Raw genomic sequence first — 18,945 nt, forward strand, 5'->3', positions numbered from 1 at the left:
GGGAGGGTTCTGTAACAACCCTAGCGAAAATTATATGTAATAAATGTTAAAAACAGTAACCACGAATGACTGGGACACGTATTCCAAGCTGAAAGTTGGGCAAGACACCCTAGGGGGTGTTCATTTGGTTGTTTATGGCTAAGGAAATTGGAAAAGGCAATGGCTAAGGCATTAAAGAGGTGAAAAGGAATTTTGGCACATTTATTTATGTAAATAATGAAAATTAGGAGAAAAGGAAGGTGAAAGGTCACATTTTGCATGTGAGGAGTAAATTGAAGGAAAATAATGGAAAATGAAGAAAATAGAAGCCTCATTAATAAAAAGGATTATGAGGATCAGTGGGCACCTCCGGTCGAATTGTTCTGTCCTGCTTCAAACTTTTCATTTCAAGGCAAAGATTTTGAAACTGCACATGGATCTGTTGAACCCCCAGATTTAGATCCTACATTGGTGTTTCATGCAGTCTCACTGCAATCTCGAGGGATTCTACCTAAGTCGTAATCTTCTGTTGTGATAGCACAACCCTTAGGTATGGCAGGAGCGAAGCCATCAACCATTCGCGGTGCTCTCCATCTAGTAAGTTCATATTAGCTTCATGGATTTTACATATTTCATGACGAACCAGAACTGGTCCAAGTCATTTCCGAAGCCTTTAAATAAAGGAAGCTTCACTGAATTTGCCATGTTGAACTGCGGTGGAGGCGGTGGTGGTATGGGTGAGGTCACAGGTGATGGTGGTGAAGTTGGAGGTGGTGTAGCTGGAGGTGTCAATTGCGGGAATCCTTGTCTTATTAACTGAATAACACTTCTTGGAGAATCCTACGCTACTCCATCTTTGTCACCCAATGGAGGCGAAACCAATGGAATATATACAAGACCCTTTCTTCCTTCGTTCCTGTAAGTCTTTCCACTTCGGGTAGCTTCGAACATCAAGGTAGCTACATAACCCATTTTTTGCACAATAAAACCTTAATCCAGGTATTCAAAGACTTCAAGTACTTACCTTGTGGACGTTTGAAAAAGAGTCACTCCACCTCGCTATACCTAACTGAGGTATCGACCGTGAATTCAGTCACAAATCCTATTGTGATGTGATCGAGGCAATGGTCGACAGTGCGGGCAATCTTATCCTCAGAGGCTTCCAATCTTTGTACTAACTCTAGTTTCCAAACAATAGGACCTTCAAGTCTACACCTTCCTTGGCTATCTGCTAGCTTTGCGATCCACTCGTATAGCTCAAATAGAAAGGAATAGAAAAATATCTCGTGGATCTATATATATAGGTGCTTGTCCAGCCACTATTCCTTTGTCAATCGCGGGTTTCTGTTCTCCTGCACTGCGAATTCATGGATCTTTCTATCCAACAAGTCTCTGATCTCTTTCTTAGTTGGATTCCAGTGATACGACATCACACATCTCTGATGCAGATTCTGGTCCCAGCAACGGAACCATTTGTAGGCTTCATGGGGCCTGACATAGGTTCAACGTTAGTTATCCAAACAAATCCCTACATTACTAGCTCTTTTGGCATCTACCCACGGAGCACTGTTTTGGAGAATTTTGTATCTATGAATAAATACTAATTCCTTAGATAAGTAGTTATATTTAGAACAATAGTTTAAAGTGTTTTAGTCTTTTCCTATAAGCAATAGATAAGCTAAGAAGATGAGAAGACCTACTTGTAGTTCCACTTTCCTCTCGTCTCTTATGTTTCGATCCTGTCACTCCTTCCCGTACTTAATATGCTTTGAGAAGTACTTGTAAACACAAGAGAAAACATAGAATTGATCAAAGAAAAATATCTATTGAATATAAGTGAAAGGAATCAGATACAATTCACACATATAAGCATTATAAAGCAATACAAACATATGGGAGAAAGGTTCAAACACTTTACTAAATAGAAGAAGGAATTACAACCATTGGTGTCTGATTCAAAGTCATTCCTCTAGCTTGGATCCCATCCACATCACATCAAAAGCATGACAAACTTGTAGCATTACAATACTTTCTTCAAAGCCAAATCTCATAACAACATTATCTCCTTATAATTCAACATAATACAGCCCTTGATCACTTAGATGAGTCGTCAATTTATAGGAAGATGGAGGTTTTGTCATAAATGGTGGTATTGAATGGCCTTCCATACTTAGAATTAGTTCCATGGAGGAAGGGATGAGAGGATAGGATGCACCTTAACTCATTCCTCATCCATTTTCGAGCTCATAGGAGTTGATAAGTGAGGGAACCTTATAAATGACTCCAAAATATAAGAATATTCCCCAAAACCTATGTGAATTTTGCTCAATCTCGCCCAACGCAGGTGAAAGGAAGCCTAAGTGCTTTGCAGAGCACCCTGGCATGGACTTAACTGCTCCGTAGTGCACCTTTACAAGGGCCTACCTGCGTTGGTCCCTCTAGAGGCTATTTTTGGATGTCTTCGAGTCATGAATTTGTCTAGGAAGGAGGTATTCAAAGGGGTGACTTGTTTAGGGCATGTAGCAACTGAAATTAGGGTTTGATGAGCCCTAAAACACTAATCTGAATGATGGGATTGATGTGCCCAAATGGATCTGTAACATCTTCCCCCTAAAGCATGAAGTCAAAAAAATGCAAATGTCAAATGAAATGCTTTACGATGTGCTGAGGTGGTATCGAAGTGGAAGGTGACCTGAATCAATTACAATACATATATCATGATATTTGATTTTACATGAATTGTTGAGGGAAGGCATACCCATGCTCAACTTATAAACTTTCATTACATGTACATAAACAGTCGTCTACAGATATAGACCCATGATCAGAATGACTATCAATGTAAAGCCATTGTACATATGATTTAGTACTGCTGAAATCACAGCCCGGATGGATGAAACTAGATCCAGGGTCTTCTATCTCATTCAATCCTTCACTCAAGTACAACTCTAACCATGTGAATATGTGATTTGAAGTCAAACATGGGAAGACACCATATGATTACCAGCCAATGATGTAAGTTGTTAACAGATGCGAGAGAAATCACTGATAATTATAATGATCCTCAAGGTTCTGTAGTACATTCTGCATGGTGTGAATAGATGATTTGATGTCAAACATCATACAAAGTCTTTTGGTCGAAGGCCATTGATGTCAACCTTTCACCAGAAGCGAGAAACCTGCCATTGATGCATGCAAGCCTCAAGGTATTGGAAGGGTGTTTCTAAGTCAACTTCTTGGATAATGTGCTGATGTTAATAAGAAGCAACTCATCGTAGGAGGGACTTGATGTATCCCACATCAATGACACGAAATGAGTGTAGTGATTTTGGAGATGGAATTTGACTGATGACACAAGGTTCAGGAATGGCGGTCATGAAAATGAAGGTTTATGGTATTGCAAAGGATGAATTTTGATTGAATGACTTCTATTGAACATGTCAGCGAAACTAAAATGAATTGGTAGCATTGAACCAAAACAAAATGATGGATGGTATGATAGACCAATGGTGTGATAACCATCGAGCTAATAACCCAACCCAAATAGTCACGGTGATGGAGTGAAAGTATCATGTTCAAGAGCAACCTACTACCATAAAGTGGTTTTCCCCTTTTTCCCATTTTCCCCAGTCATTGCTAACCAATACCTCTTTATTTTTATCAAGATTGAGGAGGATAACATATTCTTGTTGTATAGTTTCACCCTTCGGGTGAATCCATCGCTATTTGATGTTTTAACGAGTCTAGCAAAGGTGAAACTCAGTCTTGTCTAGATGGACAAGTTTTTCGCTATTTGTTGTTTTAACGAGTTTAACGACAAAGATAACTCAGTCATTTCCATGTTTAGAGAGTTTTAAAAGGGACCAAAAGAAAGCTCCACAAGTTATTTTTTGTAAATTAATCTCTCAAGCCTGAAAAAGCGTAAAATAATACAAGAAAGATATTGTTTCCAGTCTGTTAACGAGCTGGAAAGGACAAGTGCTCAACAATATTTTCATGTTTAGAGAGTCTGAAAAGAGCTTAAAGAGGACTACAAGGGGGTTCCTTTTTAATTTTTAACAAATCTTGAAAAAGAGATAAAAGTGTGCTCTATGGTCAAAGGTACAATTTACAATCGAGCACGTCAAATTCTGTAAGTCAATTGCAAAACATGCTCAAAACACCATGAAATGGATCAAAAATACCTATTTCATAGGCAAAAATAGGAAAATACTAATGTTTACTCAATTTATGAACATGAAATAAACATAAAACAAGTTTTACCATGACATTTTTACAAGTTGGAACTTACCATTCAGTTCTGTGCTCTGAGCTAGTTTTTTACCTCAAACTTCATTAGTTGATTGCGAGATATTCTACGGACCATTTCCTAAGCTGTTTGGACTAGGTAGTAGATAAACCTCTCTTCTTTCTTTTCAGGTCATTCTTTTGTCATTTCATGCAAGTTTTAGGGTTTTTTGGGGCCCCTGGGGTTTCATTTTTTTGCTCTGGGATTAGCACATGCTTTCACATTGAAAATTGTGATGAAGAGCGCCTAGATAGAAGCTTGCATGCTCTGCAACACACTATCTCTGTGCCTGGGCTGCAGTTAGTAACATCCTACGTACTAGTAAATATATTGGCTAGTACAAGAGCTAGGGGGTTGTAGATCCCTTCCAGTAGAAGCTAGAGAACGAGAGAAAGCTATAGCTTTCTGTAGGTCAGTGCCTATGTACTAGTAAACATATTGGCTAGTACAAGAGCTAGGGGGTTGTAGCTCCCTTCCAGTAGAATCTAGAGAACGAGAGAAGGTTGTATCATTTTGCAGGTAGAAGCCTGTGTACTGGTATGAGCCTACACCAGTACAATGTTGTAAACATATTTTCTTATTATTAAAAGAAGACAGAGACAATAGCTGCAGGTGGTTTTTTACCCACATTGGGTTTCCACCTTAAATCTTGCTATTTATGTGTGTTTCTTATGTGTGATGGTTATGCAGTTAATAACAGAGTGAACCATCACACATAAGCAACACACATGAACACCAAGATTTAAGGTGGAAACCCAATGTGGGTGAAAAACCACCTACTGCTGTTGTCTCTGTCTTCTTTTAATAATAAGAAAATCTGTTTACAACATTGTATTGGTGCAGACTCATACCAGTATGCAGGCTTCTACTTACAGAAGGCTACAACCTTCTCTCATTCTCTAGCTTCTACTAGAAGGGATCTACAACACCCTAGCTCTTGTACTAGCCGATATGTTTACTAGTACATAGGCACTGACCTATAGAAAGCTACAACCTTCTCTCGTTCTCCAGCTTCTACTGGAAGGGAGCTGCAACCCCCTAGCTCTTGTTCTAACTGATATGTTTACTAGTACGTAGGCACTGACCTACAAAAATCTATATCCTTCTCTCCTCCTCCAGGGACCACATTTCATAAATTTTCAGACTGGATACTCTTGGAACACAACACCATAATATGAAGGCCACATTTCATCCAATTTTCATACTGGACCCATCAACAACATTGAAACTCAAAATCAATCACCACTGCAATACAACCATCAACTATATTTGCATCAACCAATCACTGAAACTTAATCATTACTTTCTGAATCAACCAAACTCAATCAATCACTGACAACCTCTGAACCTCTGACACAACTGAATCAATCATTCAGTCATACTTTAATCAACTTCAAATCAATTGGAACAGAGAGGTCACTGAAGTCAGTACATAGATTTGTACCCAGAACACTGCATCATCATTCAGAACTAGCTGTAACCTCAAAACCGTGCATCAGAGTGTATATGTAACTTGGAAGAGTTGAACCAACATATATATCTGCAAATACTTACTTATAACTTTGCTTCACTTCCCGACATCAGAAATACCTAGATCATCACATATAAAGGATAATACATGTGTTAGCAACTAGATCTAGCCCATTGGATCACATAATGATAATCCATTATGATCCTGATCCATTAATAGATCTCATCCATCATCACTGAAGCAAATCATAATCAATCAATCTGAACACTTAATATACTGTCATCAAAACACAGTCATCAGAACATAGAGTAGAACCCAAAATTCTACAACAACAACCAGATCCAACTGCAACCTCAAATATCAAATCTCATAATGTATATGCTACTATGATGAACCAAACCAATGTGTATACATGCTTTTACCAAAGCCAACCAGCGTATACATTTGCAAATATAAATTCAGTGTTCTGCGGCTATTCTAGACATTTTTTTGTGTAAATCAGCATTTTATATTAAGATAGTAATACATATTTACAAAAGGTCTGCTCGTGCAGACAGAAGACTGCTTTCCTGATTCGCATACACATCATCTTGACCAAAAAGACCTCCTGCAGAACCCCAGGGCACACCACGCAGGGCGGCATAGACAGTCAGGGGTTGACAAAAAAACAGACAGTGAGCAAACAGAGACCCACATGGAGCCATGGACAGTAAAAGAAGAAAACAAAAAAAGCTTATAAGACGGATAAATTCCCAGGCCAACGATCGCATATGCAGATCCATGTCCCAAGAACTCATCCAAAGCTTGCAGCAGAGACCAGTTACATCTCGAGAACCACATAATTCTTGGGGGAATCCTGCCCAGTCGGAGCCTTGGCTCTACCCGCCTGAGGAGGTGCTGAAAGTGTACTCTTACTGTTGCTCGTGATCCCCTCTGCCCTTTCCCCAGCATTGACAGCTTCCTGACATATGGAGTGTCGTAGAAGACTGATCAGGACAGTCAGTTTTTTAGAGATGCTGTCGAATTGCTACTCCAGGCCGCTAATTTTGAAATCCAAGCCTTCCAAGATCGCCGCATGCTCAGCAGAAGTAACAACAATAGCATGTTGAGCCTGTCGAGCTTGGCTGATGTAGTCACCCTGCATACTTATGGCCTTTGCCAGTAGCGTTTTCATTCTCCACATTTCCGCTTGTGTGCGGACATATTGGGTGGCTCGGGTTGTAGACGTTCCAGGGTCGTGGACCCATTCCATGTCCTTTTCCAGATCCTACTCCTCCAAATTTTCCTCTTCCTCAGTAACAATGGCCTCCAGCTCCTCGATCTTTCGTTTCTCCCTCTGCGATGTCCTTGTTTCATAGGCCTCCCGGGCGTGCCTGAGATCCCGGTTTGCAGATGCATTTCTACTACTTTCACCCGCCATTATCTTGAACTCAAGCACCCGACTACCCTGTATTCTGAGGACCGAGGAAAAGAATTTCTGCAGACTAACTGAGTGCACAGTGGTGCTGCCGATACTGGGTATTGAAGTTATATAGGAGAGATCGGGTGAGCCACTTGCAGCTTTCCATCTTTTCACCTGCTGGCCGCAAATTCCTTCATGATTATCTCTATATCGTGGTATATCCTTTCGATGATGTCTCGGATTTTTACTCTTAAGTTTGCCTCTCTTGGGCTTCTCCAAAGCGTGCCAAGTGTCCTTATTTCTATATGGGTGCCGACGTCGCTCATACTTTCCGCTTATGGAGTTGATGGGCGTGACTCTCACCTGCTTGTGCATTGAATGCCCATTTCCTGCCTGTCCTTCATTCCTCTGCCGACCTTTAATTCTCCCCGCAGTATAATTGATCTTAATCATATCCCAATGCCTGTTAGAGCGCTGTCCCATTGTCCTTATCTTTCATTTACCATATCCTGCCTCGAGAGCAGGGTACATTTGTTTCTTACTTCCGGGCAGGTGACGTCCTGCCAACAGCTGTCCATGATGTCGTTTGGGTTCTCTATACCATAATTTGCCAGATGGTCCGCAACTGTATTGGCTTTGCGGCGAACAGCTTGAAAGATTAACCCTTTCAAATGCCCAAGATGATCGGCAATACTCTCTGTTACTTTGGCTAGTCGCCAATGCTGTGTAACTTTGTTTGCTTTAGCTCCCGCATACATCCTTCTCGCTGTTGTGATTGCGAGCTGGGAGTCCCCTTCTACCACCGCTGCGCCCGCCTGTAATTTCCCGAGAATTCTCAGTCCCTGTTCCATTGCTGCGAACTCCATCTCATTATTGGTTCCTTCCCCTAAGGCTCTGCTGTAGATGTACTGAATTTCTCCTTCGCTATTCCTAATAATGCCTCCGATGCCGGCCAGACCCGGATTTCCCCGAGAGGCACCATCGAAATTTAGCTTGAGGAAGCCTGAAGGTGGTCGTTTCCAGATGCTTAAAGTGGAACTTATCTCCTGTTGGTGATTTACGGTAGCTGCAAAGGTCCCTTTATCCAGGTTAAAGGCTTTCAAGATTTGTAAGTCCCCAGTTGATGTTTTAGTATCTTTGTCAGGTTTTCCTTTGACAAGAATCAATTGCCTGGTATTTTGAATGATTATTTCTATAGAGTGATTTATGTTTCTGGTTTCATTTAAAAATACTCTCCTATTCCTTTCCTTCCAGATTGTCCATGTGATAAACCCTGGCATAGTTTTCCAAATGAGGTTGACCAATTGATTGCTGGAGAAATTGCCTCACCAATTTTCGATAGTTGCTTGAATGGACTCTCTTATTCTGTCCGTTTGCTGCAAAATGGTTTCCGCCCAATTCCACAGGCGGTTTGCTACCTCACAAGTGTTGAAGAGATGATTCATTGTTTCTTCTTCCTTTTCGCACATTGGGCATCTAGAAGGACCACAAAACCCTTTCTTTCGGAGATTCTCCCAAGTGAGAGTTTTCCTGTGCATTAGGAGCCAAAGGAATGTTTTAATTTTCGGCCAGAATTGAGAATCCCAAACCTTATTGCTCCATTTAACCTTTTCTTCTTGCTCTGAATCTTCGATACAGTTTCTGGCTTCTTTGAGCGTGAAATTCCCCCTCCTTGCTTACCCCATCTTAGTTGGTCGTTGTCTTCCGCCATTCTAATTCTTCTTTTGTTTAGCAGTGTTTGCAGATCTCTGATGTCATTGTTTGCTTCGGCCATGTTCTCTGTTTCATTGAATGCCCAATATCTCCATTCCAGGTCCCTATTATTAGGAGTCCAATAGTGATTCACCGTTATTTTCCCAAGCTCCTGGTAATTTCGCTGCACACCTGCAAATTCAGGCCTTTCTAGCTTGGGGAGTTGTTGCCAGGCATCCTCCCAGAAAAGGGCCGTTTCTCCATTGCGAATTTCCCAGAAGCTATTCTCCTGTATAATGTGTCGATTATTCCTTGCAAGGTTCCAGATCGGAGAGCCTTCTGGATTCTCTTGCATTCTGATCAGGTGCTGAATACTATGCATTGGAGCATATTTTTCCTTCCAATGTCTAGCCCACGGAAGATTGGGTTCCTTCAGCCATTTCCACCACAGCTTGGCACCGCAGGCCCTATTGATGGTAGAGGGGTCTAGCAGATTTAACCCTCCCAGTTGTTTGGGTTTACATAATTTGTTCCATGCCACTAGTGCCCACTTTTTCTTCTCTGCGTTTCCCGACCATAAGAAAGTTCTCTGAATTACCCTCATTTGCTGCAGGACTCCTTTGGGAGCAGGAATTATAGAGAGCAAGTATTGCGGAATAGCTTGCAAGACTGCTTTGGTTAAGACTAGTCTACCAGCAAAATTGAGGGCCCTGTGGATCCAATGTTGGCATCTTTTCTCCATGCTAGCTAAGATCTTCTCCCAATGAATTTTTTGCCAGGGTTTATCCGATAGAGGAGCTCCTAGGTACCTAGAGGGCAGGTTGCTTCTCCGGAAGCCTAGAATGGTAGAGAGATTTTTTTGCACTGCTAAATGAGTATTGAAAAAAAAGATGGTGGATTTAGATAGGTTAACTTCCATACCTGAAGCTTTGCTGAAAAGATTGAGGATCCTTTTATAGCCCAAGGCTTCTTTGACTATTGGAGTACCATGTAACATTGTGTCATCAACAAATTGTTGGTGAGTGGTCGCTGGGATGGAAGGGAGGGGCTGCAATCCTTTGATACTTCCTTTCTCTTTGGCGCTGCGAATGAGTCTACTTAATCCTTCCATCAGGATGAAAAAAAGGAAGGGTGATAATGGGTCACCTTGCCTGAGTCCTCGTGAGGGAGAAAATTGATCGGCAGGGGCACCATTTACCAGAATAGAAAATTTAGTAGATTTGATCAGGGCTAGAATCCACATTATCCATTGACTGGCAAAACCGAAAGCCTTTAAAATTGCTTCAAGGTAATTCCAGTTGACTTTATCATAAGCCTTTGATAAGTCAAGTTGCATCATCATACCTGCAATTTTCCTGGAGTGAAGTGTATGAATCATTTCTTGAGCTAGTAAAATGTTGTCCAGAATTTGTCTCCCCTCAACATATCCCGATTGCTCTTCAGAGATGAGGCCCGGAAGAATAGGTTTCATCCTGTTAGCTATGACTTTAGAGATAATTTTATATATAACATTGCACAAAGCAATAGGCCGAAATTTTTCCGGGGTATTGGCCTCCTCTTCTTTTGGTATCAGGGTGAGGAAAGTAGAATTTAGGGACTTGAGGATTGAGGCAGAATGCCGAGAGTCTTCCACCACTTCCCAGACCTCTGTTTTAACAATGTCCCAGCAAGCCTTGTAGAAGTTGATGGTAAACCCATCAGGCCCAGGAGCTTTATCATTTGGCATGCCCTTCACCACTTCTTCCACCTCTTCCAAAGAAATTTCTCGAGTTAGTGCTAGGTTTTGCTCATTGGTGATTGTCTTGGGAATGGATTTGATAAGTTCCTCAATTGCTTCTGTCCTGTCCACCTCTGGCTCTTTAGCTATGCTGCTGAAATGTGAAGTAAGCAGGGTTGAAACTTCTTGATGTGTCTGAAGAATGGCTCCCTGTTCATTTTTGAGATTGAGGATTTTGTTCGCTCCCCTGTGGTCCATTGCTGATCTATGGAAGAATTTTGTATTCTGTTCCCCTTCCTTGAGCCACTGAATCCGAGACTTTTGTTTCCAAAGGGTCTCCTCTTGCTGGCAACGAAGCTGCCATTGCTGCATCAACATTTTTTCTTTGTTTGCTGTTTCTGGGTTAATGTCTCCAGTGATCCAACCTTTGTGTATCTGCTCTAATTGCTCCTCTAATTTGGCTTTTTCTTTGAATATGTTCCCAAAAACTGTTTTATTCCATATTTTGATTTTGTTTTTGATATATCTCAGTTTGCCTTGTAATCTGTACATTTTGGTGCCTCTGATGTCCACCGGTTCATGCCACCATTTTTCAATAAGTTGAATGAAATCCGGATGGGTGAGCCAGAATTTCTCAAATCTAAATGGCTTGTTTCTTGGAGTTCCCTGGATAGCCGCATTCAGAGAAATGGGCCAATGGTCTGATCCTCCACTTGGGAGTATATCTGATTCTACTGTAACTCCCTCCAACAGAATGCTTTCAGAGATTAGAAATCTGTCTAGTCGAGAAGCAATTTGTCTTTCACCTCCCCTTCTGTTATTCCAAGTGTAAGTTCCACTCTTGGGGTGGACATCCACAAGTTTAGCAGAATTGATGAACTCTGAGAAGGCTTCAGAATCTTTGTTGAGTTTCCTTATCCCTCCTTTTTTTCCATTAGTGTAGTTATCATATTGAAATCTCCTCCTATGACTGCCTTCGCTCTGGGATATCTTAGCTTCAGATTTAGTAGAGTTCTCAGAAAAAGAAACTTCTCTTCTAGCTTCTGAGGCCCGTAGACATTAGTACATAGATAGGTTTCCAAATTTCCTATCATCTGAGCTTCTATGGCTATGAAGGATATGGTAGCTTCAGAGGAGAGGATTTTGATAACTCGTGGATCCCACAGGGTAATTAAACCTCCCTCCCATCCATGGCTGGCGGTTTCCATGTATTCCATATGTTTACCTAATTTTTTGCTTACATTATGAATAGTGCTACTTGTACATTTGGTTTCTTGCACAAATATAATGTCTGGATTTTCCTTTTGGACCTTCTTCTTTAAAAGTCGTTGTTTTAATTGGCTATTAAGCCCTCTAGCATTCCAAGAGATAACTTTCATTTTAAAACAATATTTAGTAGTTAAGAGAAAAAGCTTCTAGAGCTTTCATCTTACCAGAGTTTAAGAGCATTTGTCCCAATTCCTGCAGTGCCTCATTATTTGTTCTGCGCCCTCTCTTTTTCCTTTGTTTGGAGCTTGTGGAGGTTTGAAGTAGACCTTTTGTTCGGTGTCCCATTCCTTTTGCTACGCCCAGGTTCTTGCTTTGCCTCTCGATTTCTGCTCTCTGTCTTGCTATTAGTATCTCATTGATTCTCCTCACTTCCTCTTCTGGTATGTGCTCCATCCCCTTCTTTTTCCAGTGTTCCACCATGTCTGGTAGATTAACTCCTTCTTACTCTAGTATGTCATTAAGCTCCATCTCATCACTTCCGATGTCACTTATGAGAATTTTTGAGTCTTCATCTACCCCTTCTGTTGTCTCTTGATTCTGTAGTGTGATATTTGGAGGATTTTCCTCCATTGTTTTGGTTTCAAGCTCTGTTGTAGTTTTGTTTGCTTCAGCGGTATTTTGTTCCTTGTTATTGTCCTCTGATTCTGTCTCAGTTTCCAATACTTCGAAAGCATTACTAGTATTACCTTGTGATTCCTGCTTTGGTTGGACGTTTCCTGTTTGCTCTTTGTCTCGCTCTTGGTCGAGTAAAGATCTCCCTGTTCTTTTCTGCTCTATCTACATTAAGGTTTTCTGCTGCTTTATTTAATGGACACTCTCTGATTAAATGTCCATGCTCATGACATTTTCTACAGCGGAATGGGATTTTCTCATAATCTATGGCTTGGAAATAGTCCTCATCCCTATATTCCAGCCACAGTCCCTCATGCAATGCTCCTGACACATCCATTTCCACACAGATTCGGGCACATGAGGTGTATCTTCTCTGCAGAGTAGCTTCTGAAGCTTTGACGAAGGTTCCTAATTTGTCACCTATCTGTTTTAGAGCAGCATATCCCCAGTAGTCTATTGGCAGGGAGAAAAGGCGTATCGAGACTGGCACTTGCTTGAAGGTCTCTTTTTCTGGCACAAAATTGGGCTTCCACGGCCGAATGTATAGGCCCGCAGAAGCGAAGAAGTAAGGTCCGCCATCAAATATTCTATCCTTATCCTCTAGATTTGAAAAAACAACAGTGAAAAAACCTTTGGCTCCTAAGTGCAGTCTTACATCACCTTTGGGTTTCCATTGCTGCTTTATCCATTGGCACAACGCTCTTTCCGTTGGCCAGAGTCCCATGAACTTGCAGATTATTGCATGTTCGGTCATGTGATCCCGGTAGGCTTGAATCTCTGGGTCTGTTATTACCACTCTTAGGGTTTCTGCCGCCTTAGGTTTACATGGGCCTTGAGTCTTTTTGCCATTGCATGCTTCCACTTTGTCTTCTTGTTCCTTGTTCTCTTTATTTAGGACCCCTTCTTCTTCTTCTGTTTGCTTCTTTCTTTGTTTGTTTTCCTGGTCGGGATGTGCTTGCGTGGCCTTCTCCCTGCCTCTGTTTTCTGTTTGGCCACCATCCTCCTTTCCTTTCAGCTTTTGATTATGGTGTTCCTCCTTACCCTCATATCTCTTCCTTCCCTTGTTGGTTCCGTCCTCTTTCTGTGAGCTTTCATATCCAGCTATTTGCACACCTTCCTGTGTTGTCTGTCTGTGCATCATTACATGCTTATACGATGGGGTCCCTATGGACCCCTCATTTTCCATCTGTCGGGTCAGGATCTGTCCTCTTCTGAATAGCTCTGCCACTCTGACCCTGTTCTTTTCCAGTTTCGAACCCTAGATCTGAAGAATTCGTAAGCTGTAAACCCCCGTTTTCACCAGTTCACGCTCTGCCAACCCTTCAACTCTAGTCCACATTCGCGGCTATTCTAGACATTAATTATACCCAGATTATATCATTTACAGAATAATATACGCGTCAATATTTGGATGAGCAAAAACACATAGTGATAGTTCATTTTATGCCTTAAGATCCCGATCCATCATTAGATCTAATCCCTCATCATCCGCTAAGGTTCATCCTTGGTTCAGATCCAACACTACACCATAACCCAATAACCTACATACTAGATCTCACAATTCATCATATATTCGATACTTGCACCCCTTGTCCTAATGATCTTCTCCTCTTATAGTTTGTAGGCCTTTTTCAATACCATGGACCAAAACCACTTAGGACCAATACCTTGGATCAAATACCTAGGATCAATACCTCGAACCAGATACCTTGGACCAATACCATGGATCAAAATACCATGGACCAAATACCATGGACTAGAAACTTAGTTTTCCAAGGTATACACTCTTTTTCTTCTGTGAAAGTGCATGTGTACGTATACGCGACTTGTATACAATGAACTTGCGTGTATACACAACTTGGTCAATGGTGAACCTGCATATACCTCTCTTTCTCCATTCTTTGTAGTCTAATCTGTAGTGCTTTGTTGTTGACCTACTGCACTGTGAACTGTCATCTGAGAGAGATGCCATTGTACATTACTTCTGAACTGATTCCTTTGAACTGCCCTCCATTTTGTTACTACTGTCATGCATTCTGTCACATCTGATATCTCTACTGTAGATTCATCTAGTTATCATATACAAGTGAGTTGTTCTGCTACAAGTGGTTTTCCATCAAGTACAACACATGCATCATAATGCCAACAATCTCCCCCTTTGGACTTGATGGCAACAACACTAAGTCACTCTCCCCCTTTGACATCAAGGGAAAATTGTGGACCAAGATATTCTCCCCCTTTGATATCAGGAGAAAAAGGCAGACCAAAATGAAGACTTTCATATCTAAATAGTTGAGTATTAATCATGCTCCCCCTAGTCACATGCTAAATTCTCTGATTGAACTCCCCCTTTGTTCATGCTGAGATGTACTGTATCATCCATGCTCCCCCTGAACACTTGCAGAGTCTGCAAATATTTTCAAGAAAAATAACATGAATTTATAACTCAACTATGTGAGTTTGACCTTCCTATCACCAATGACTCATAGATACATTCATTCTCCCAACCAAGTCGGGATATACCAAACTTGACTCATCCACCCAATCGAGTGGGGATATACCAATTGTTTATACATGACTAAAATATTACATCATCCTTCCCATGCATAGTGGGGGTACAAATTACATCATATGACCAAAAGGGACTCATCAAAAGACTACAACAGACAGAGACAAATGATTACATCATGGGTCTTGATATGACCTTTACATTGAATGATATACATGACATTTATAACAAGGACCAAATATCTAAACAAGACCATGATAGTCATCAACAACTATCATACACCATGTATGATTTGCTCCATAAGCATCTGTCAACAACATCCAGACCAACAACCTGTATATTTCCATGTTAGTGTAAATATCATCAACCTGTGACAAAGTATGTTTGCATATAGATATCAACTCATCCTCTTGATCTCATCAAGATCAACTTGCTTCATTTCCTTCCATGAATCAACTCAGCACATGTCATATCTCCAAGCAGTAACAAAATCATTCACACCATATCATATGTGAAAACACCATAGTCATCAAATGATTTTTCACATCACCATCAAGAACTATATATATATTTTTTAATTTGAATTTTTTTTCTTAATTTTTTTATTTTAATTTTTTTCGTAATTATTTCAAGTTTTTTTTGTAACGAGGTTTTTTTTTTTTTGAACTTTAAAAAAATGTTTTTTGAGGTTTTTTTTTGTGTGGATCAATTTTTTTTCTTTAAATTATATATTTGTTTTGAAAAAAATCATTTTTTTTGAAAAAAATAATTTTTTTTTTGAAAAAAAATCATCTATATATATATATATATATATATATATTTTTTTTTTTTTTTTTTTTCATTATTTTTTTATTCGATTTTGTTTTCTTTCACATTTTTATAGGTTTTTTTGTTTTTTGTTTTTTGTTTTTTTTTCCCTTTTTTATATTTTTTTATTTGATTTTTTTTGCAATGTTTTTTATTTTTATTTTTATGTTTTATTACTACAATGTTGTATGTATTTTTGTTTTTTTGTCATGTTTTTTTATTTTTATTTTTATGTTTTTTTTTTGTTATGTTATGTTTTATTACTAACATGTTGTTGAATTGAGGCTTCTGTGATCCATATTAACTTTATGAGAGATTTTTCGGCGTACATCACAAGATATTTCATTTGTCGACGCGTTTCAAACCAACTAGTGTGGTTCATCGTTAGGACAAGTTGAATGAGTAGATCAGGCTTTGCATGTTAAATAGATAGAGCAGAAATTCCAATGGCTATAAAACAGCTATATTGACAACGACTCGATTTGACTGGATTAGTTAGGACCAAATTAGGGTTATAACCATTATTTAATTAAAAAGTAACCTTGGTTCCTTAGATTCTTATTAGAACAAAGGTAAATGGTCCATTTTTAATAATAAATATATATTAGAAAATAAATTATAACCAAAACTAATATACATTAATAGTCAGTTAGTTAAAAAATTATTAAATATATAAATATACCTAAATATCTAGATTCAAACATAAGTCAAAAGGATTGTTCCATATATTAATATATAAATAAATATTAAATCAATTAAGAACTAAATTAATATTAAATAATAGTTATTTATAGAAGTTCAACAAATATATATAAATAATAGTGTAATTTAAGGTTATGATAATAGAGTAATCTAATGATATTATATATATATATATATATATATATATATATATATATATATATATATATATATAATACATTAATCGAAATTAATAGAAAGTAATCCAAGTTATTAAATCCAAATATTAGAGTAGTTAAAGGTTATAAAAATTAGGGAAATATATAAATAGTGGGTTATATAATTTTATTAAAAAGGTAAAGGGATAGCTTATACTCTTAAGATTCTAAAAATATGTTAAGATAAAATAGTTAAAAATAAATTAATTTTAATTCAATAGTTATCTAGGAAAGTTAGTTAAATATATAAATATTAGAATAATTTAAGGGTTAAAAAGAAAATGCTAAAATTTAAAATTAAAGGTTTATTTAAGGGTTAAAATAATCAAAGATTAATTTCAAGCTTATTTTCTTTAAGAAATTAGCAAAAATAAGAGCTACTCCAATAACTCCAAAGAACAAAGGCCCCAAGGAATAGGAAACTAGGGAAAATCCTTTTTCTATTTTGAAGGTGAGTTCTTTGAGCAAACCTGTGGGGTTGCCATGGGCTCACCCCTTTCCCTTGTTGTTGCAAATCTTTTTATGGAGGATTTTGAATCCAAGGCTCTTAACTCAGCCTGCCTCCTGCCTAAGCTTTGGAAGAGATATGTAGATGACACTAATGTCATCTGGTCTCATGGCCAAGAGGAGTTAGACCTCTTCTTTGATCATCTCAATAGTCAATCCTCGGCCATTAAGTTCACAAAGGAGCAGGAAGTCGATGGTTGCCTCCCTTTCCTTGATATTCTTATCTCGAAGAATGGTGATGGTTCCCTCTCCCACCGTGTGTTTCGTAAGAAAACTCATACGGAGCAATATCTTCATGCTAGTTCCCACCATTTCTCGGCTCATAAGTTGGGGGTTCTCAACACCCTTGCTACTCGTGCCTTAAGGATCTCTGATGAAAAGAGCTTCGAGGAGGAGAAATCTCATCTCCTTAATGTCTTTGTTGAGAACAGTTATAGTAGACACTTGGGTCAGAAGGCTTTCCTCAAAGCAGCTAAGAATTCAGTTGCTAAAAGAGATAAGAAGGAGAGGATTCCTGGTGTCCATCTTTTGTTTGTTCAGGGGACTACGGATAGGATTGTGAGGATTCTTAGGAAGCATAATGTCCCCTCGACCTTTAGACCTCTCAACACCATTCGTAAGTCTCTCAGATCTGTGAAGGATCCCATCGACCCCAAGGACATGAAAGGGGTTTATATCATTCCTTGTTCATGTGGGACCCCCTATATTGGTGAGACTAGTCGCTCCATTAATCAAAGGATTAGTGAGCATGCAGCTGACCTTAAGCATAGGAGAGCCAAGTCTTCTACTTTAGCAGAGCATGTTGAGAAAACCAATCATCATGTCTGCATCGAGGAGGCTAGTGTGATTGCTAGAGTGTCCCATTTCCATCACCGAAAATTTAGGGAAGCGCTTGAGATTGAAAAAAGGCCGAACAATCTCAATAGAGAGGATGGCTGGAGGATTAGTAGTTGTTGGGTCCCAACCCTCTCCTCCTAGTCATGGTCTTCCTGCCTCCCCTTCCCTTTGTTTTGTTTTTTCCTGTTGTCTTTTAAGATTTTCCCCCTAGTTTCCTGTTCCTTGGGACCTTTGTTCCTTGGAGTTCTTGGAGTAGCTCTTATTCTTGCTAATTTCTTAAAGAAAATAAGCTTGAAATTAATCTTTGATTATTTTAACCCTTAAATAAACCTTTAATTTTAAATTTTAGCATTTTCTTTTTAACCCTTAAATTATTCTAGTATATATTTAACTAACTTTCCTAGATAACTATTGAATTAAAATTAATTTATTTTTAACTATTTTATCTTAACATATTTTTAGAATCTTAAGAGTATAAGCTGTCCCTTTACCTTTTTAATAAAATTATATAACCCACTATTTATATATTTCCCTAATTTTTATAACCTTTAACTACTCTAATATTTGGATTTAATAACTTGGATTACTTTCTATTAATTTGGATTAATTTATTATATATATATATATATATATATATATATATATATATATATATATATATATATATAGATATAATATCATTAGATTACTCTATTATCATAACCTTAAATTACCCTATTATTTACATATATTTGTTGCACTTCTATAAATAACTATTATTTAAAATTAATTTAGTTCTTAATTGATTTAATATTTATTTATATATTAATATATGGAACAGTCCTTTTGACTTATGTTTGAATCTAGATATTTAGGTATATTTATATATTTAATAATTTTTTAACTAACTGTTTATTAATGTATATTAGTTTTGGTTAAAATTTATTTTCTAATATATATTTATTATTAAAAATGGA

Source organism: Pinus tabuliformis, chromosome J, assembly GCF_031772625.1.
Source record: "Pinus tabuliformis cultivar Carrire ecotype Pingquan chromosome J, CPIR1, whole genome shotgun sequence".
Classification (NCBI taxonomy): Eukaryota; Viridiplantae; Streptophyta; class Pinopsida; order Pinales; family Pinaceae; genus Pinus; species Pinus tabuliformis.